The following is a 17,605-nucleotide window of genomic DNA, read 5'->3' as shown; positions in this document are numbered from 1 at the left end:
GAGGGCATAGGTTTAAGGTGAGGAGTAAATGGTTTAAAGGGTGTCTAAGGAAAATTTCTGAGGTTAAACTGCCTATACCTTCCCCTAATTTGTAAATTACTACAAAGATAAAGGTAGTTGTAGTATTTTTGGAATTCCAAAATACATTCAATAAGATGCAACACAAAAGAACAGAGAGCAGGATAAGGGCTTTCTTATAGGTAATGTATTGGGTAATAAAACAGATGGAGAACTCATTGATGGATAGGGAGGAAAAATTAGGGATAAACAGGGTAGTTTCACGTTTTCAGGCTGTAAGAAGTGAGGTGTCAGAAAGAGGGCTGGGAAATCAGCAATTTACAACTCATATTAATGACTTAGATGCATTACTTTTGGTTTCTTCATCTACGTTTTCTGACAGTATAAAGGTAGTTTGAAATATAAGCTATAAGGAAGACATAAAAAATGTAAGAGATATAAATAGATTGTAGATGGGCAACAAGGTGGCAGATATAATGTGGGAAACTTTGCAAGTAAAGTAGAAAAGCAGAATATTTATTGAAAGCATGAAATATTTGAATGCTGTTCAGAGAAACTTGTTTGTGTAAAAGAAACTCAGAAAGTTAGCGGATATGCAAGCCTTTAGGATGATGGCCTTATTGCAGACAGATTGAACGAGAGTACGAGGTTAAGGAAGTCTTGCTACAATTGTGTAGGACTTTGGTGAAACTATACTTGGAGTACTGTGTGAAAGTTTGACTTCTTTAAATTCATTGGAATTGATACAATGAAGTTTCTCTTCATTAGTTGAGAGGATTATGTTTGATGGAAGGCTGATTAAATACTGGCTACATTCTCTGGAGTTCAGAAAAATAAAAGGTGATCTCACTGAAACATAAAAGATTCTGAAGGGGCTTGATAGGATGGACACAGTGGTTGTTTAAAATTTTTGAGTAGATTTGTAACTCGGGTTGTGGATGAGATTGTAGACTTGCTCGCCGATCCTATGTGTTTGGTTGCAGACGTTTCATCACCCTGCTTGGTAACATCATCAGTGCACCTCTGGTGGAGCATTGGAGTTCTGTCCACTTGTTATTTGTATGCCTCGGTTTGCTGGGGTGGTTGGCATTACTTCCGATTCTGTTTTTCAGTGGTTTGTATATCGGTCCAGTTCAATGTATTTGTTGATGGAGTTCTGGTGGGAATGCCAGGCCTCCAGGAATTCCCTGGCATGTCTCTGTTTGGCTTCTGCTATTATGGATGTGTTGTCCCAGTCAAATTCGTGTCCTTCTTTGTTTGTGTGTACTGAGACCAGTGAGAATTGGCTGTGTTTCTGGACTCGGAAGTAATGCCAACCACTCCAGCAAACTGAGACATATAAATAACAAGCAGGATAGAACACCTATGCTTCACGGCAGGCACTCTGACAATGTTACCTAGCAGGGTGTCTAAATGTCCACAACTAAACACACCGGCTCAGTAAGCAAGTCTACAACCACAGGGATTGTGCAAAACAAAATCAAAAAGTGCTGGAGAAACTCAGCACATCTGGCTGCATTTGTGGAGAGAGAAAAATGGTCAATGCAAGAAGAGTCATACTGGATTTAAGCATTGGCTATTTCTCTCTCTGCAAATACTTAAGAATCTGCTGATTTTCTCTAGCAGTTTTTGTTTATCTTTCAGATTTCCAGCATCTGCAGTATTTTGCTTTTGCAGAATTTGTTACCCCGGCGAGGGAATCTAGAATAGGCAGCAACTTCAGGGTAAGGCGTTGGTCATTTACAACTGTAACAAAGTAAAATTTCTTCACCCAGAGTTGTGAATCTTTGCAGTTGTCTACCCCAGAGGGTTGTGGATGCTCCATCATTGAAGATATTTAGGACTGGGCTGTACTGATTTTTAGTTTCTCAGTGTATCATGGGATCAGAGGAGCAAGTGGCAAAGTGGATTTGACATTGAAGAATTAGCATTGATTGTATTGAATGAAGATTCAGGTTCAAGGTTTATTCCTCCTCTTATTTCTTACATTCTAAAATTGAAGGTAGTCATATTGGACTTCACTCACTGGCCTTCAAGCGTCTAATTTCAAAGCAAAATGGAGCCAGCTTGTTATGAGATAATTTCTTAGTGTTGTTTTCCAGACATACAGCATGTACACAGGCTTCAGGAAGGAAGAAAACAAGATATTGTTTTCAAAGCAAGGCATCCTCAAAAAAAAAGTGAAAAATCAGATAAGCTTTGTTCTTTCTTACCAGGTGGCATTCCATCTCCTGAGGAATCATGGTTGACTGGATCACTGCAATAATAATTTTTGGAAGTAAGAGCTTTTTCAAAGAAATTTAAAGACCACAAAAATAAATAGCAAAATAAAGCTCTGCACTAGCATTTAGCTACTAATAGATATTCTAGCTGACATTTGTCTCACCCAATTGTGGTGTGTTTTCAATGTATGATTATAATTATACAAAGTTTTCAATATGTTGCCAGGCAATAAGTTTGTGGAGTCAGCAAAAGTGCACATATTTAACATGGAGCAGATGGGCACAAGTGGCAGCTCTGGTAATATTCTGTCACCAGACTGCATTGTGTGGCCAGGGATCTCACCACCACCAACAGCCAGTTCCTAACCTATTGGTTAGTCCTCTCAGACCCTTGAGCAAAAACACAAATCAATTACAAAGATTTAAGCCACAAAATTATTTTGAGGTCCAGGCCATTTCTCTGCCCCACACGCCATAGGCACAAGGATGCTAATAAGCCTCACATCACTTGGTATGTTGCTGTATATCAATACACCAATTCTCAGCCCTGCCAATGAGTTGGGACTTCTTGGGATCAAACATCTATTGTCATAATTTGCCTTATAAACAGGGAACAGCAAAACCTCCCTTTACAAGACAGTCAAACCAATTTAGGTCTCAACTGCATAGTTTACAGCACAATTCACAATGCAATGTGTGACCATTTTGCTGCATATAAACTGAATTCCCTTTCTCAAATGCCAAAGCTTTCTGAAGCAATATGGTAGAAATCTGACTACATGATATGTATCAGCCAGTTTGAAGTATTGGCAATCTAAGCACAGCGCTTGATGAATTTGTCACCAACTGTTTAGTCCAAGACTTCAAATGAGGGATGTTATCCGACACGTTAAGTTGCTAGCCACTGAGTAGGAAAAGCTAAGATATAGCCCTATGTCTGTGATATCATTTCTTCTTTTTCTCACAGTCTATTATGCAGTTTAGTCAAAGACCTTGAGTGAGAAGAAACCCCTCCATTGCATGTAACCAATTCAACTGCTGATTTGCAATACATAGTAGACACCAACAGCAGGGGCTCAATAGCTGCACCAGCTGAGGATACCATGAAGGACACCTTCTCAACCTTTCCCCTACCAGGATGTGCGGTCACTTTCAGGTTAAACCACCGCCAGTTATCTTTCCCTCTCTGGCAAGACTATGGTAGCTTTACCTTTACCATTGCATGTAGTACTGAACTATCTTCATGATGTAATTTAAGTGTTTGGCGACAAGTTTAAGGGACATTATTGTGACCAGGATTGAAAAATTCAATTTGTGAATCTTGATCATTCTTACCTATCTGGCGTAAGTATGTGTTGAACTTTGACAAGTTATATTAAGAACATTCTTGATTAAAATAAGTATTATTTTCACTAGATAGGTCCAATAAGAGGAGGCATTTGTCCTTTTGTGAATGCTTTTTACCCTTCTACCAGTGCCTGTTCCAATAGACCATCACTGTTTGTATGAACAATATTCTCTGACATTTTAATAAATTTGTTCCTGATTACCCTGAACCTTGATATTTATCCTGTTGCCAACCAAATCTGCAAATACTAATGATACGAGAACAAGGATCATGTGGTAAAGTTTATCTGTGTGAAAAGTTACAATGGATTGTACCTTGCATTGTGTTCCAGGTCATGGGTTCCACCTGTTGAAGTATGAACAAGAATCAAATATCTAAAATATGTTTGTGAGACGTACTTGGTTCTGTTCATCATTGCTCTATTCATACAACAGATTTGGTGAGTTGAGTGGATGGCTAAGGTTTATAATTAGCATTTTATATCACCATGTAGACAAACTTAAAACTCAGTTTTCCAAAGCAGCAACATGTCATAGACTCATAATATTTTTATAAACCACTCATGGGGTAAAATCCAAATTGGACGTAGAGCAAAACAAGCATTTAACACATTGATCTCCACAGTAGAATTAAATAGGATGGAAAATGAGCAAGTATGTGGAATGGACTAGTTGATCCAATATCACCTGTTAAATACCACAGTTGAAAGTTCCCTCCATAAATTTTCAAAACTTCTAATCAGTTTCTTGAAAAACATTTCAATTCATATCACATCATATAAGAATATATGACTACATCCATGCTGAAATTTCTAACAAAAATCAGTGAAAATACCCATTTGGCTCACCAATGCTCCTTCAGGAAAGAAGTCTTCCATCCTTATCATCTCGGCTTACAAATGACTCCAGACTCACAAGAATGTGGTTGACTTTTACCTCTGGGTAACTGGGAATGGATAATACCTACTGGCCGAGCCAGAAATGCCCACATACCATCAAGGAAGAATAAAAACCTAAGCAAAAACCGGTCTTAGAGTAAACAATTATAATCAATCATTGATACAAATTAATTGTATCATGGTTGTTCTAATGGCAGACACCACCCTGGAATATATTACAATTAAACAAATGCTCCCGAATTCCTGTATGGCTTCTCCCAATTATCCACAGATCAGCAAAAATCCCAGAGGAACACTGTAAATGTGATTGTTTATGCAGTGTAGATTTTGAGGTGGGGAGTGGTGGAGGGATTGTGTGTGGAACCAATCTTTGAGGTCATTAAGGGAACACTGCAGAAATTTTAGCACCTGCCTGCATTCTCTGTGCTACATGTTTTTTTCAAATTCTCCTTCGCATCAGCCTCACAAGATCAGAAGAAATAGGAGCAAGAGAAGACCATTCCTCCATCAATCCTGCTGTGCTATTCAGTAAGATCTGATTTTGGCCTCAAATCCATATTCCAACCTGTCCCCCATAGCCCTGAATTTCCTTATAAATCAAAAATCTGTCTAACTCAGCCTTGAATTTATTCAATAATGCAGCAACCATCTCCCCGACTCCCCACCAACTCACTGTGGAATTGAATTCAAAATATTCTGAAAGAAGAAATTCCTCCTCATCTCTGTCTGAAAAGGGAAACCCTTCATTTTAACGTTGTGCTTCCTGTTCTAGGTTCCAACTAAGGAGGAAACTTTCTCTCAGCATCAATTCCTCAGATTCTTGTCTGGTTCAACAACATCACCTCTCACTCTCCTAAACTACAATGAGTATAGGCTGAACCTGCTTAACGTTTCCTTCAAGATAGCCCTGGAATTCATCACAGAGTGAAGATTCTCTGAATTGTTACCAATAACATATATCCTTCCATAAATAGAGCAAAACTGCGCACAGTTCTCCAGGTGCCATCTCATCACTGCCTTGTACTGTTCCAGCAATATTTCCCCACTTCGCTACTCTATCCCCTTTTAAGAAAAGCCAACATTCCATTTACCTTCCTGATTACCTCCTCTACCTGCAGACTAATCTTTTGTGATTCTGTACAAGATCCCAGTATGCATATCTTCCAGTATGCAGATTATGTTTCACAGTCTCTAATTAAATAACGTTCCGCTTTTCCATTAATCCTGACAAAGTGGACAGCCTCATATGTTCTCACTTCATAGACCACGTGCTAATTTTTTGTCCATTCACCTAACCTATTTATGTCCCTTCATAGAGTCTTTGTATCCTCTTCACAATTTGATTATTTATCTGTTTCTCATCAAAATGTTTGGCAAATTACAATCAGCCCCTTCATTCAGTCATTAATATAGATCATACACAGTTGAAGCACTGATCTCTACTGCACTCTACTAGTTACAATTCTTATGAAGCACTTGTCTCAGTAAAGTGTTGACTGATGCTATGGCATGGGGATTGAATAGAATATACAAAGCAGCAAAGAGTGTCCAAAGAAGGAAAAATGAGAGCATGAGGTAAAGCTAAACAGAAATATAAAACCATTTGGAAGACTTTCTATAAACATTTTGAAATGCAAAGAGTTAACAAAGTGAATGTTGGTCCTCTAGAAAGTAAGTCTGGAGAATTAATCGTAGAAAATAAGGAGATGGCAGATGAATTGAACAGATTTTTGCGTTGATCTTCTCTACAGCGGATGCAATTCAACATCCCAAAAGCAGGTATAAATCAGGCAATGGAAGGGAGGAACATAGGAAAAAATATAAGGGCAGTGAAATGGTACAGAGTGAACTCTTGGAGCTGTGGGCTAACAAATCATCAGGTCCTGATGGATTTCATCCTAGGATCTAGGAAGTCGCTAATGAGATAACTAGTGCAACAGCTTTAAATTTCCAAATCTCCCCTGTTTCGGGGGTTGGTCCCATTAGATTAGAAGATGGTAGATGTAAATCCTTTATTCAAAAGATAGGGAGACAGAAAATAGGAAGCTATAGGCTAGTTAAAACATCTGTCATGGGGAGAATGTTGGAAGCTTTTATTGAAGAATTTATGATGGAGCACTTGGATAAGTTCAGTATAATAAGGCAGAGTTAACATTGGTTTGTGAAAGGAAAATCATAGCTAACCAACTTATTGAAGTTCTTTCAGGAAGTAACATGTGCTGTAGAGACTGGCAAATGAACTCTACTCAGATTTCTAGAAGGCAATTGACAGAATGCCACATCCAAAGGTTGTTGCAAAACAAGATCATGCTGTAGTAGATAAGCTACTGACACGAATAAAAGATTGGTTGGCTAACCAAATGTAGAGAGTAGGTACAAAAAGTCTTTTTTTTCTGATTGCCAGGATGTAGCAAATGGTGTACCACAGACATTGGTGCTAGGACCACAACTGTTTACATTTTATATAAATGATTTGGATGAAGGGATACAAGGTATGGTTGGCAACTTTGCTGACAGCACAAAGGTAGACAGAGAAGTAAATCGTGAAAAGGACATAAGGAGGCTACAAAAAGATACAGACAGATTAACTGAGTAAACAAAGATCTAGAAAATTTAGTAAAATGTGAAATTGTCCATTTTGTGAAGAATAAAAAAAAGCATATTATCCAAGTGGTGATAGTTAGGAGGGCTGTGAGATCCAGATGGATCCAAGTGTCCTAGTGCATGAATTATAAAATTTTAGTACGCAGATGCAGCAAATAATGAGGAAAGTTAAGAGAATGTTATCATTTATTGGAAGATAGATTGAATTCTAAAGCAGGGAGGTTATGTTTCACTTTTACAGAACACTGATGAGACCACATCTGGAATGCTGTATACAGTATTGGAAACCTCATTTACAGAAGGATCTAATGGTATGGGAAGCATTTCAGAAAATGTTTAGCAGTTTAATATGTGAAATGTGGAGGTTGTCTCATGAGGAAAGATTGGGCAAGCTAGACTTGTAACTGTGGTAATTTAGAAGAGTGAAAGACAACTTGGTTGCAACAAATAAGATCCAGAGTGGTCTTGACAGGTTGGATGCGGAGATGGTATTTCCTCTTATGGGAGAATCTAGAACGAGAGGTTAAAATTAAGGTGTTGCCCATTCAAGACAGAGAGAAGATAGAAACATTTCTCTTGGAGGGTCATATATCTTTGCACCTCTCTTCCTGAAAAAGTTGGTGGAAACAAAGTCCCTAGATATTTTTAAGGCAGAGATGTATAGATTCTTAGTGAAAAAGAGGTCACGGTGAAAGGAATTTGAGGTAGGTAGGAATGTGGATTTAAGGTTACAATCAGATCGCCATGATCCTAGTAAAGACTGGAGCAGCCAAATGACCCACTTCTGTTTTTCGTTCTTATATATTTGTATGTTCAGTGTTGGGTTACCATGTCATCATTTGCCCAGTCAGTCAATATTGCCAATATTGTTCAACTTCAGAGCTTGCTTCTGTCTTCATACAAAGTTCAAACATTCACTTTCCAACAAGCATTGCTAAAAAAAACTATTAGGATTGTCACTTGTGACTGATTCCACCAGCCCCCATGACCAAATTCCTACAAGTCAGTCACAACTCTCCACTGCTGTCCTGGTTAAGATTAACTTGCTAAGCAGTCAGCAGGACCATCTTGCATCTGCAAAGCCCATTAATGTTCAACTAGCACATTTAGATTAAACCAGATAGTAAACCAATATGCTACATTTCAAAAGAAGAACATATTTACGTTTGCAGTATCCTTTGAAGCGCTTGATAAGGAGCGTGATAATTAAAAGTAGCAGAATTCCACTAAGGACGGTGCACATATATGTGGGAAGGTGACTTGGACCACCGTTTGTTACCACAACAGGACAGTCTCTTCCAGCTGACCCCAGCTGACCTTGATTCACGTCTTCATTCCATGGATCAGAAGTTTCCTCTGTTTTTATTGTCGATCGTATTGCGTTCGGATAACTTTCAGTTCTCAGACTAGTGGTCACGGGGGATGTGTCCTGCATCCATTCTACATCATTCCACATCATCTGTGAGGCATTTGTGGTCTCGTATGTTGTTATCACTTGTGTGCTGGTTTCTTGGGTGGTCAATGTAGTTGTTGATTCAGAAGTAATAAAAGGAATGGATGTACTGGCTGGGTAATCATAATCTCCAGTAAGCATTGTGGTATCAAGAAAATCAAGGTCTGAAAGAATTAAATAAATTTTAGATTTTTGAACAAGAACAAAAAAAAACTGTACTGTCACTTGGATGGCTGATGTAATGGTGTGGGTTGACAGGAAAAATTACAATTTAGACAAAACACCAATCAGATATATTTTCTTGTGTCACATTGTTCTCATTTCCATCATCACTATCAGACTACCTGTTTGACCTTTGATTACATATCTCTCAACAGGTATAACCCAAACCTTGGACCATAAAATAGTATTTTGCTGAGTTTCTTTTTCACTTCACTTGAAGTAGATTTAATATAAAAACTTCATGCATCCCATTTTAACCTCTATTGAAATCCTAGCAGCAACACTGCCAATACTTTCACTGCTATTTCTAATACATTTCAGGTGAAGATGCCACAATGAGAATAATTTTCATAGAAGTTCAGAAAGACAACTTTGTCGATCTGACAGAGCATTGGATACTGAACCTAGAGGCCTGTGATTTGATTCATTTGGCAAAGAGCAGTTCCATTAAACAATGGTAGCTTGAGGCACCTTGGGATGTTTTATTATATACTAAAGGCGCTAGGTAAACATCAGTTGTTGTTACAAAAGGAAAGCCTCAGGATTTTTCTCCTCTCTGCTGAATTGGCTGCATTTAGTCAGAATACAGATTAGAGGAGATATGGTTGAAATTAAAGACATTGAAGGAAATGGGATTGTAGGGGAAAATGGCATTTAGGTAGATGATCATCCATGGCGTTGTTGAACAGTGGAGACATTTGATGGACCAAATGGCCTGCTGTGCCTATTCCTATGTTCCTATGCACAATCATTAAACTCATTCATGATTGCTATCCATTGGCCCATTTGACAAATAGTGTACAGCACGCTTATTTGGTGGAAGCAGGAGCAGGTTCAACTCTGATCTGCTCTGATTGTGTTAGTAACAGTTATCAGAAAAAAATGGAGCAAAAGTAATGAAAAGATGAAAACAACTCACATCACCCATTTTACACTTTTGCAGAGTGAAGATCCATCCCAATACATTAAAAACAATTTTTAAAGCAGTAATATTAAGTAAATTGCATATATTTGCATGTACCATTTTAATTCAATGAGAATGTTTAATGTTTGAGGTTTAATATCTGTAGATGCACACAGAGAGATTATTATGGTTCGGTACTTCGAACTTCTAATGGAAATAAAATCTGCATGGAGAAGGTTTGGGCAGGGAACTCACTGGATGCTGATGAAGGGTCACGGACCTGAAACGTTAAATCCGATTTCTCTCCACAGATGCTGCCAGACCTGCTGAGTTTTTCCAGCAATTTCTGTTTTTGTCACTGGATGCTGAGTTTGAATGGCATGTAACCCCAATGCAAGTTTATAAGGGTGCTGATAATTCCCCTTTCATTAGGTGACCCAGGTGCTCCTTCTGCTCTGGTGTCTCAGCCACAAGGACCGAGAGCTATACTGTATGCTAATAGGAAGTATAGCCACATTTTCCAGTACTTCCAAGCCAAAAACACTAACATTTGTGTAAATTCTTGAATACCATTACTTGAATGAATTGTTTCTTTTACCTATGTCCAGGCATATTTCAGAAACTATTGATTCTTTTTTGGCCAAACTACATCCATACTTCTTTCGGTGCTCCTGATCCACACGAGAAATAACAAGAGACTGGCCATCGTTGCTGATGCTTACAACCCCAGTGTCCGATATAGGCAATCCATCATAAAGCCATTTTATTCGGGGTGTCAGCACTTTCGGTCCACAGTAAGCGCACGTTAGAGTAACTTTATCTCCAACTGACACGACAGGCGGGTTCACTGTAAGTTGGAGATTTGACCAACAACCTGAAAAAAAAACTCTCTGCATTATATAATGAAAACAACAGTAACTATGCAATATATGTTTTTGTAGACTTTCACCAACTTCTATATAGTCCAAAACGATTAGTCCAGTTAAATAAACACTCAACTCTAAGTGTGTTTATGAGGTTTATTGAAATCTGCTTAATTAATCTTGTCTAAACTGTTTTTTTTAATTTCATAACTATACTTTATTCATTAAAAAGTCTCTTTGTGTATATATATGTAAAACACAAAAGCAGTTCAGTTCTGCCCAGTAGCATATCAAGTAAACACACAAAACGTTGGAGTTTTACTATCCACAAAACCAAAGACCTCTCTTACACATACAATAATAACATCTACATATATTTGACACACTAAGAGGGTCCGATAACTGACCAGACTCCCTTTGCCTTCAGCAGAAAGACCTCAGACAGTGGTCTTTCCCCACTGTGCGTTGGCAGCAGCTTCCCCAAGTTTTAGTGTGTCCTTCAGCACATAGTCCTGGACCTTGGAAGTTGCCAGTCTGCAACACTCGGTCAGGGTCAACTCCTTGTTCTGGGACTCATCATATAAATACTGTGGCTGCAAATGCAGGTCAGAGGCTGGGAATCCTGTAGTGAGTAATTCACCTCATGACTTCCCAAGACCTATGCACTGAATACAAGGCACAAGTCAGGCATGTGTTGAAATACATCCCACTTGCCTGGATGAGTGCACTCCATCAACACTCAAGAGGATTGACACCATCCAGGACAAAGCAGTTCACTTGATTGGCACCATATCCACGAACATTTAGTCTCTTCACTACTGACTCTCAGTAATAGCAGTGTATACAATCTAAAACATGCACTGCAGAAATTCTTCAAGTCTCCTTAGACCATGCCTGACAAACCCATGACCACTGTCATCCACAAGGACAATGGCATCAGATGTGTGGGAATGCTACTACCTATGAGTTCCTCTCCAAGCCACACACCATCCTGACTTGGAAATATATCACTGTTCCTTCAGTACTGCTGGGTCAAAATCCTTGAACTTGCCCCCAAACATTATTGTGGGTCCACCTACAGCACACAGAGTGCAGTGGTTCAAGAAGCAGCTCACCACCACCTTCTCAGAGCAACTAGGTGAATAAAAGTTTGAGATGCCACATCTCATGGATGTATATGAAAAAATCCTTATTATGTTACACCTTTTTTTGTCTTCAATCTCCATTTTTTGGTAGAATTTTCATCTGTCATTCAATATTTCATTGAGAGACTGTAGACCAAAACATAAATTTCGATTAAATCTCTTTCAGCCCTACAATATAACCCTGTAATCATCTTAGCTCAGGCACCAAATCCTATTTATCAATTGTTTACTCTACTTTGTACTTTCTCTAACGTCCATGACTTTATTTGTCTACAAGAGCTGCATACAGTATTTAAGGTGGAATGGATTAGTGCTGTAGTCCAAGTTATATATCAATTGATGGGGTATCTGTTCTACCCTTCAAGTATCCTTTTTTTAATCTTTGTACACAAGGCACTGATGATTAAGGTCTGTTCTACACAAAAGATAGCAGATCCCTCTCCTTTCCATTAAATTTTCTTCACCAATTCTGTTCTTCAGGATGTTTTGCTTTTTTTTCATTTTTCTGCATTAAACAGCATCTTCCACATTTTTAACCAGTCCTTGGATAATGCTCTGTTTTATCTGCCACTGATCCATTTCTTCTCTACTATCTATTGCCTTCACAATTTTTATACCAGCAGCTTTTCTACTTTTCCTTCCTTTACATCTTAAAAAATACACTGTGAAGCAACAAATAACCCTAGACTCAAATCCTAAAGAAGCTTCAAATTAACTCCTTTTCATATAGGTGCAAACTTAAGTAATAACCCTTTTAAGTTGTAACTCACTCAGTTAGATGAAGGAGCACACATAGTGAATGGCTATAGGTAGGGGGAATGCAGATTTTGGAGAATGTTGGCAACATACTGTAGTCAAAACAATGGCTTGCTGAAAAGGAGATGAGGAAACAAGAAAACAATTTCATTCATGTTTGTGAAAATCTGCTCAACTTATGGTTTACTCTTACATACCTGGCTTTACAACTAGCCTCACTTTCTTCTCTTCAGAAAGGTAATCATGAGTGCAGATGAACTCTCCTGAATCCGGTATCTTCAATCCCCTTAGTGTGATTGAATAATCACCCTTCTTTATTTTTGATCGATATACAAGCACTCGCCCTTTGAACTCTTCCTCAAATATGGCTCGCCCATCGGGATAAATGTCCAGAACTTTCCCACCATTAGAACCACTACATTCTGGATATCGTGGTGTCCAATACCAGCTCACAGGACGGTCAAATGGAAGTTGCTCATAGATTATGCAACTAAGTGAGGCAACATTTCCAACGATCACTGGCACCTCCTGTTCAGCTCCAAAAGTCAGTTCAATGAAGACAAGCAGAGCTGAAATAGTAACACAAGATTGTACATCATAATTCCAGTACCACCCATACTTAAAAATGTATTAATTACCATTAACCATTTGGATTTTAATTTTGATGTGAAATCTATGGAAAGAACTGAGATTTATAGAATATGGTGACACCAGCATCGATAGGACTGGAAAATGAAATAGAGTAGGTAAAAAAAAGTGGTAAATTCAATGTTATTTCCTATCTTAAAAACACCTGAAGAATGTAGGAGGAAGAGATCGAATGGGGAACTCATTTTGTCCTACAATATTGAGTGCAGAGAACAATTTATGTAAGGGACAGTGAAATGGGACATAGTTTCAACAGAGGGGATTCAGAGAGGTGGAACTATGTATGGAATGGCATGTGTGTGGGAGCTTATGAAGAATAAGAAAATCATAATAGTGGATAAATGTAGTCCACTAAGATTTGTAATATCACCCATACTATCATCCCTTTAAAGTTCATTTCTATGCTAATAGAGAACTAGTCAGGATGATAGCATTTGCAATATTAGTAATGAACAGATCACTCTTGCAATTGCATGTCTGGCCACAATGTATCTCCAAACTGAGGCTCAGATTTTGTGTAATCAACAACAGTTGGCATCTATGTAACACATGAAGAATAGCTTCCTGCACCTCACACATAGGCACAAGAGAAATGAACACTTAGCATGGAGAAGAGAGAAAGGGAAGATGGGCCAAAAGCATGGTTGAAATTCCAGGGTTTGAAGAGTTATTTGAGGGTGGGGAGCAATGTAGCAACGTTTAGGAAAGGAGTTACAGAATATGCAGGGGAGAAAAGAGGAGGTATTTCTGATGATGCACCAGATTGATATGAAACTACGCATTCGAGATTTTATTAGGTTAGTTGTATTCTATTGAGGCAGTAGGGGTCAGTAGAGTTAGCTTTAGCAGTTGTAGCTCTCAAAGAGGGAAGTGAGCCAGCGTTCCAACTACATTTTCTATTTAGTAGTCTTTGTCAGGAAAGTGAAGACAGTTTTGGGATGGTTCCCACAACTTATTGAATAAATTGTATGTAAGACAGAAGAAAGTTATTTGATAATTATTTATTGGAATCATACTTGTACAATAAGTGGACCTGGCTTATTTAAAGACTGTTTGACAAAAAAAAGCTTTAACAGGGAATAATTAATAAATTCTAATGATCCTATTTCTGTGATTCTGAGGTCTGTTTACTAGTTGAAGCTCAGCTTGTTTCACCTCCAGTTGTTCATGTTGAGAATACAAGTACCAATACTTGTACTAGGGGAAGGTTTCAATAATAAACTTTGCTCTATCCTGCTTTACCATTTTGATACACAACACAGAAGAAGTTGTATCTAACTATAATTATGAAGGAGTTTAAAACATTACCTAGTTACATAAAAAGTATTGTAAAGCCTGAACAAAGTAACTGAGTTTCTATTATAATTTGTATCTTTAATAAGTTGACTTTTAACGGAGTTGCATGTTTACTCTTTTACATAATGACAGTGTCTACCAGGGCTCAAATGGTTACACACTTGACTCTAAATTCAGAACTTTATGTATTGAAGTCCCATTTCATGACTTGATGACAAAAATCAAAGCTGATAGTCCTGTGTAGTGCTTACAGAGGGGTGCACTGTTGGATGACATGTTAAAAAACATTGCCTGAAAGGTTTATAAGTCTCCCAAGTATCTTTATGGTCTGACAGTAAACACACTGCTCCGGGCATGTGCAAAAGTTCTTCTTGGCCAATTTATAACACCAAATTATCTTTAATAAAATCAAAATACTGCAGATTCTGTAAATCTGAAATAAAAGCAGAAAGTGCTGGAGGTTCTCGGCAGATCTGGCAGCATCTGTGGAGAGACAGAATTAATATTTCGAGTCCATTATAATTCTTCTTTGAAACTTGTTGATGGGTTTGTCATTAGTATTGGTGGTAAAGGTTGCATGGCAGAAAACAACAGCGGGTTTGATAACAAAGTCAGGTTAAAGCTGAGAGAACAAAGTGCAGTGAGTTCAGAGGGGGCAGGTTAGACTGGGTGAGGGAAGCAGAGAAATTGAGGTGGCTGATGTTACATTTGTAGTTCTTGATGAAGAGATCAAATGCTGTTGAAAGGCCAAAGGGTGGGGTCCAGGTGGAGGGAGAGGATTGGAGATGGGTGAAAGGGCCCATACAGTGGACTCCCTTCTACAGAAGTGCACGTGGAGGTGAAGGTGACAGAAGAAATGTTCGACATCGTGTCATCCCTGAAATTCAATACCAGTGACCTCCGAGTGGAATTGATGAGTGTGGTGATTAAGCACTGAGAGATTTGTCCAAATTTTCATGTTCTACATATTTGAACTTTCTATTGACAGAGTGCAATGGAATGAAGAAAGCAGTTTACCACAACTATCAGGATCTACTCTGGGCCAATGTTCTGTTTCTTTATTGCAACCCCTTGCCCTTTGTTCTGTAACATCTTTGTTTTAATCTCTCCTGCCCATGACAATATCCAAAACCTATCCTTTGGTTCTGCCTCTCCATCACCCCTTTCAATTATGTAAATCCATCACATTTATCAACTTTTTACGTCTGAAGAAGAGTCACTTCAAATGCAAACCATTAACTCCGCTTCTCTTTCTACAGATGCTGCCAGCCTGCAGAGTTTTTACCAGCACTTTCTGTATTTATTTCGTATTTCCAACATCAGCTTTTTTTTTATTTTGTTGAGGTGAAATCTGTATTTTACAAAGGTTTATCATAAATTCCTTGGCGTTGTACTCTATGCCTGTATTGATAAAATGATCCTATATATTTTTAACAACTTTTTCAACTTAGAATCATCGAATCCCTACAGTGCGGAAACAGGCCATTTGGCCCAACAAGTCCACACCGACCCTCCAAAGAGCATCCCACCCAAACCCATCCCCCTACCGTTTCCCTGTAACTCTGCATTTCCCTTGGCTAACCCACCTAACTTACATACCCTTGGATATTATGGGCAATTTAGCATGGCCAATCCACCTAACCTGCACATCTTTGGACTGTGGGAGGAAACCAAAGCACCTGGCAGAAGCCCACACAGACATGGGGAGAACATATAAACTCCACACAGACAGTAGCCCAAGGGTGAAATCAAACCTGGGTCCCTGGCACTGCTACCTTCAATGACTTGTACACGTATACACCAGGTCCTCTGTTCATGAACCCCCTTTAGAATTGATCCTCATTATTTTTATTACCTTTCTTCACTATTACTAATAAAATGAACAATTCGCATTAAATTTCAGTTGCTAGGTGTAACTGTTCATTCCTCCAGTCTATCTATGTGTGTTTGAAGCTTATCATTATCCTCCTCACTGTTCACAATTGTTATATATTATTGTATTTTCTGTAAAGAGCACATAAGTAATTAGCTGGGAAGCAATTGCATGTGTAAGTGTCCCAGTGGGCAACCTGGCTACACTGGAAAATCGTGTCTTTGAGTAACGTGACACCGGCCTAAGCATCCTTCCAATCAGACTACGCAGCAGTTGTATTAAAGTCTGAACCATTCTAAGTATAAAGCGTGATACCTCATGACACCTGGGAGCAACAGACAACCAGAAGACTTAAATTCCGGATTTTATGTCACCTGCAAATTTTGAAGGTGTGTCCTGCAATCCAGAGTCATTGATATATGTCAAAGAAGGTACTTAATGTTTAACAACTCAAATCTTAGCTAAGGAAAGTGAGACAGGTTTCTTTGAAGGGAAACTGGATTCTAGATGATGCTCCTTTAATTCAAATAAAACTGCACAGACCATGAGTAAATACTGTCTTTTTCTTCAAGCTACTGTCACCATTATCTTTTTGCTTCAGTGATGATGTAGGAGCATTCGAGAAAGGTTACGGCTTCCAGGGACAAACCAAGATTTGTCTGTGTTTAACCTCCATTAATGAGACAGGTTTAGCTCGTCAATCATCAACATGCCTGCAGGACAATACCTATCTAACTAAGAATTTGATTAAAACATAACCAAGAAATGTGGATGCTGGAAATCTGAAACAAAAGCAGAAACTGCCAGAGAAACTCAGTAGCCCTGGTGGTGTCTGTGAAGAGAAAACAAAGTTAGTGTTTCAAGTCCAGTTGCCTTTCTTCAGAACTGGAAAGTTCTGAAGTTCCAAAGAAGGATCACTGGACTCGAAATATTAACTCTGTTTTTCTCTCCACAGATGCTGCCAGACCTTTTCAGTTTCCCCAATAATTTCTATTTTTGTCACGTTTTTAATTACTGACTCTGTGCATCGCAAGTAATGTCATTCAGAAACCAGTTTCGCTTCAAAGAAACTCAACCCAACTTCCTTCAATGAAGAAAGATTTGAGTTGTTTAAAAATTGATGTTGACTTTATAAATCAAATTATCCATAAATGAGTGGGAAATATATGAAATGCAAAACCCTTTACAAAGCCTTCTTCTGTATTTTAGTTCCGCACCGTGTAAAATGGTTTTTCCAAAGTTGATTACTAATTCATTGTCAGAAACATACACATATGCACAGACAATTCAGTATTTACATAGTCATAGGATCATAAAACCATAGAATCATACAGAAGAGGCCCTTCAGCCCATCA

This window comes from Rhincodon typus, chromosome 6 (assembly GCF_021869965.1).
Source record: "Rhincodon typus isolate 14 chromosome 6, sRhiTyp1.1, whole genome shotgun sequence".
Lineage (NCBI taxonomy): Eukaryota > Metazoa > Chordata > Chondrichthyes > Orectolobiformes > Rhincodontidae > Rhincodon > Rhincodon typus.
Note: the sequence above shows the minus strand (reverse complement) of the source record.